Source organism: Agelaius phoeniceus, chromosome 5, assembly GCF_051311805.1.
Source record: "Agelaius phoeniceus isolate bAgePho1 chromosome 5, bAgePho1.hap1, whole genome shotgun sequence".
In the NCBI taxonomy this organism is placed as follows: Eukaryota; Metazoa; Chordata; class Aves; order Passeriformes; family Icteridae; genus Agelaius; species Agelaius phoeniceus.
The window spans coordinates 2,297-7,500 of NC_135269.1; the positions used below are offsets into that span (position 1 = coordinate 2,297).

Genomic DNA, 5,204 nt, shown 5'->3' on the forward strand with positions numbered 1-5,204 from the left:
GCGAGAGCAGGGCACGACAAAGGGCGGCGAGGGAGCTCGGGCTGTGCAGGAAAGCGGCACGGGAAGGGAAAGCCCGGGACGAGGGTACACGGAGGCTGGGCAGAGGAAGGAGACAGGGGGAACAGAAGGGAGTAGCGGGCTAGGACAGGACAGGAAGGAGCCGGCTTTGCGGGGGAGAGGGAATGGGGGAAAGGGAGCGAGAGAAGGCGAATACGGGGAGAAGGAAGGAGGGCTAGAGAGAGGGACAGGCGGGGAAGCCTCCAGAGCCCCGGCTGCACCCCGAGCCCGGCCCGGCGCCTCGCCCTACCCGGGATGCTGCGGCGCTCGGCGGAGCTCGGCTCGCTCCGGAGACGCTCGGCTCGAGTCGGCTCTTGGCGCCTCAACTCGGCTCTTGGCGCCTGCATTCGCCTCTTCCGGCTCCGCTCGCCTCGCCTCGGCTCCCCGACGGCGGCGGGGCAAGCGCCGCCGCCTCCCGTTCAGCTCGCCCGGCTCGGGGCTCTCCCGCTGCCGCGTCCCGCGGGTGGCCCGGCCACGGCGCGGACACGACCGGGAGCGCGGGCTCGGGCAGGAGCTCATTAGGCTGGGAGCGCACTGGCGCTAAGCAGCGCGCACGAGAGCAGCAGGCTCGCTTCGCCTGAGCTCGGCTCGCTTCGCTTCAGGCAGCCTCGGAAGCCTCGCCTCGGTTCGCTCGAGGCCGTCAGGGTCGGCCGCTCTCGCCTTGCTTCGGCCGAGCTCGTGCGATTCCCCCGAAGGCGGCGGCGTTCGGTTGTGTTTTTAGAAATAGCCTCCTCTATCGATTGGATCTCTCTACAGTTTAGATTTATATTTCTAGAATACGTCTATTAATCCAACAAAAACCACCCATCTCTAACCAAATAAATACACGAAAACACCTTCTTTTAAAACGGTATCGAAATATTTTTATACTTTGTGTAATTATACTCACATTTCTATTTATCGTTTCTTTTGATGCAATCTATTAATAATTATCTATAATATCTATAAAATTCTAGACATGTATTTAAAGTATTATCTATATTATGTATCGTATCTACTGCTGCAACTGATTTTTTCTTCTAGTTTAAACTTTATCTGTATGTATTTATGATATCTTTCTAGACTTAGATTTCTACCTTCATATTCTTTGTATTTATCATTTTTATCATCAAAACCTGCCTATTGACAAGTTAAAAAAACCGCTTTCTTTAACGATCTAAAAAATATTTTTTATATTATAATTTTCATATTTCTATTTCTAATTTGCTCTCTAGAACGTGATAACATACCTGCTCCTGCACCGCAGTGGGGCTCCCTCTCCTGGGCACCTCGGGGTGCCCCCAACGGCATCAGAGCCCCGAGTCTTCCCCCCCCCCCCCCCCCCCCCCCCCCCTTTTCCTCTAGTTAGAAACTACACTGGAACTTTTTTCTGGAAACAAAGACATGACCTAAATCCTCTCCCCATGTCCTAGACAGACAGATGTTCAGTTCTTAGTTGACTGGCAGCAGTTTCTTCAATAGAATGATAAACAATATGGAAAGGTTTTAGCTACAAGCAAATAGGCAAATCGGAACAAGGTCCTGGTGGCCAGCCACTGCAGTTCTTTTGAAGCAATTTTTAAACAATCAAATACTGATACCACAAAAAATAAAGCAAAAAGCTGACTACTGGCTAAGAAAGAAGGAAAAATTAACTTTTGACGACAACAACAACATTCCAAGGACACAGGCTTTTTTCCAATCTCAGACCTTATTACTACTACCTCTCTTGGGAATTCTCATCGTGGATCCCAAAAGGAATAAATCCCTCAGCGTGTCCTAAAGCACCAAGGAGCTACCTACAAGTGAAGGTGGCTACTTTCAGTGCAGACACAGCTGATGACACAGCAGTAGCACAGTTCCGTGCTGCACAGGGATAGTACTGTCTCCTCTTCTCCAGCAGCTGACTCTCTCCTGCCATGGCTTCTGTAAATGCATCAGAGCACGACCTTAAACACAAACAGGCAGAAAACACATCAGAAGTCTTTCATTAAGCAGTACAAGAGGGTTCCAAGCAGAGACCAACAGAATTTCAAGGAAGCAGTATGCAATTAAACCCCCTCAGACTCGTTCAAGTAGCCGGCAAAATGGAACATTCAGAAACGACAAAGAAAACCCCCCAAGTATTTATACAGGAGTCCTTAATGTCAGAAAGGGGATGACAGGTTATGTTCAGATAAGATGAATGTTTATTTGGATCTATAAATAAACTTCTCTCGTGGTCCTTTGCCAAAAAATAGAACCTACAAGTGAACACCTACACCTGCCTCAAGAGACCTAACGAGCCCCTGGCAGCCACCGGCATCAAAGCGCAGTGGATGTTTCTAATCCAGGCTAAGGAGAACAATATCACCTTTTGTTCTCTCCAGTTTGTTTCCTCTGCAGTCCTAGTTGCTTCTTATGATTTTTACAGTCTCTGTATCTTCTCGGGCAGCGCTGAGTCTGACGACCGGGATACGAGAGTCCTTCCTGCCCTACCGGAGAGAACCAGGAAAAAAAGTTCAAAAAAGAACAGGGCAGTTTGAAGTTAATACCTCCGACGAGAAGCAGCACCCGACAAACAGAGCAACGGTGAACAAAGCGTGACACCTCCCTGGGACAGAAGACTTACAAACTCTCCGGGATTTACAATTCCAGTAACCAAGCCCTTCAGCACAGCAGCCAAGTGTCCCATCAGGTGGTGCTGCACCAAAGCACGATCCGAGAGGTTCCAAAGAGTGAAATGCACGTTACTGTCCAAAGACGTAAAATCTTGCAAAATAACAAAACTACAATAGATCTAAACTACAGGCAAGAGTACAAGTGTTAGCTTGAGGAGCTGGAACCATCCAGGTGAGCAACTGCTAACCGGATCCTCAACAGACTTTGAGGACCCTTCAGGATACAGAAGGGTTTTCCCCAGAAATTGCACAGGCCGAGTTTTGATAGAAGTGCACTTGCCAGATGCTCAGAAACGTCACCCATCCTCCTCCGGGTGTCCTGAGAGAGCTGCGAATGGCTCTCACCTGGTTTGAGCTGGTTCTGTAAGGGCTCAGGCTGAATTTCACCAGATGCAACCAAACTGGGCAACACCCAGTGGGACAGAAGGAACCCAAAGCTTGTTTTACCCAAAGCTTGGGTAAGCAGAGCTCCAGCAAATACTGAGGAAACGGACAGAACGGGGTAACAAATAATAAACATACCCTACTTTTTTTTTTTTTTTTTTTTTTTTTCTTTTCAGATGAGCAAAACAATTAAGGAGAAGGTGAAAACCTCACCATGACTGAACATTTCATCACCTGTAAGCTGACCATCCTTAGCATAGAGGACTCCAAATTTAAAATTCACCGATCCCAGGAAAATAAAACCAAATATTATTTGGTAAACAGTCAAACAGAAGACATAAAAATTTGTTTCCTCTAATCTTTGCATACATCCTACACGTTAGAACATACATTTTATACCATCTCCTACTACACAATAATTTACCTTTAAACTTTGATAGTATAGCATAAAATCATTAACTTAGACGGGTGATCAATTATTATTAAATTGGTGCTTCAAGTTATTTTTGCTGTCAGGTTCAAAAAAACATGACTTCTTTTTACTGTAACGAGCAATTGATTTAGAAGTCATCAAAGCCCATCCAAATACAAAGCCGTATTCACCGGACGGGTCTGTGAGCAAGAAGTAGTTAGGCTTGTACTCACCTCTTGCCCTTCAAGAACCAATAAATCCTGTCAACAAAAACAGCATCTTTAGCCCCCTCCTATTAAAGATTCTACAAGGATGATGCTTTTATTGGTGTTTAGAAGTTTGGATTTGAAATGGCCAGTTCAATGGATAAAGAGACAGTTTAAGTAGTATTAGATTATTATTATTATTCTTATTAGCTACTGGAAGAAACAAACCAGTAGGATCTATACTTAATTACTTCTATTTCCAGGAAATCATAAAGAAAAAGAACCAAACCAAAAAAAGTCACTTCCTACCTTTTGTATCTCAGGATGAAAAATGTCTCTTGGGCTCTTCTCCAGTTTCTCCAGACTCCTGGCACTGAAATGCAAATGAACGAGTGCTTTATAGGAGGGCAAGTGCACATTCCAACCCCGAACCCCCAACCGATGGCAGTTACAGCGCTTACAAAATGAATCCTTCCCAGAGCCTCTGGGAAATGGAACGGTTTGTGCAACTGCCATTTCTCCCCCAAAATACTAACTCCCAACACTTCCTAAACTGAGTTTGCATTTTAAAAACAGAAATTAGGGAGACTCAGGGTGGAGATCAGGTTGAAATTGATTTCCTTCTAAAGCACAGGGGCTCTGTTCCATCACCCTTCACTTTGGCTCCACACGGAATCACAGGGAGCATTTTAGGAGGCTCAAGACCAATTCTATTTCTCTCTTTTTTCTAGTGCTCTCTCTTCCTAAATAATTCAAGGCAAGTCAAATGAAAAAGGACAAGTTCAGCAGCAAATTCACACTTTTTCCCTTCGTCTGCTCAAGAACAGGCTTTAAAACCACTTCTTGCTGCCTTCAACGGTCAAGACTTGCAAAACGGTTTCGCAAGTTTGATAGGTTTATCATAAAAACCACAGAACGCAAGCTCTGAATGACAGGAAAAGGTACACAGGCAAATATCTCAGCTGATGGTGGCTTATTTGTAAACACAGACCTTAACGGAGATTGCACGGAGAATGTTTCAGTGGGACTCGAAGGGAAAAATATTTTCTGAGTACCCTGTAACAAGAAAAGCTAGGATATATTACAGGACATACCCACGTGTTCTGCATATTCAAATAGGATTATCAATAAAAACATTTAAGAAGGAAGAAAACCAAGGTAATTTTACTCAGCTATATTTACTGCCGATTTAGAGGAAAAAAAAAAAAAAAAAAAAAGTGAACCAGAAACGCCTACAGTAGAACTTTAAAAACAATTGCTTGGATAAAAGCAGCTCATGGAACATGAAGTAGAAAAAAAGCGAAACCAGTATCAGACCTGCCTATTTTCTTACCATTGCACAAGAAAATCCGACAAGCGGTAGAAAGTCACTGCCTAAAACCGATCCTAGGATGTAACCGAGAACAATGGAGGCATTTGCTAATCTAAAACGGAAACCTTTTCCGGACCCTAGTGTCAAATCACACGTTTTGTCTCTCAGCAGCTCGAGGCTGGAGAGCATTTCCC

The 5,204-nt window shown here is 45.0% G+C and overlaps 1 long non-coding RNA gene across 1 annotated transcript in view; it reads right to left on the reverse strand.

Annotated features, from left to right (window-relative positions):
- Nucleotides 1-3,683: 3,683 nt before the first annotated feature.
- LOC143694028 (uncharacterized) overlaps nucleotides 3,684-5,204 on the reverse strand; it is a 2,196-nt gene continuing 675 nt past the window's right edge. Inside the window, exons 2-3 of the long non-coding RNA XR_013182203.1 lie at nucleotides 4,690-4,754; nucleotides 3,684-4,071 (exon numbers count right to left, since the gene is read on the reverse strand). This is a non-coding gene — a long non-coding RNA (uncharacterized LOC143694028). The remainder of the gene's footprint in view (nucleotides 4,072-4,689; nucleotides 4,755-5,204) is intronic.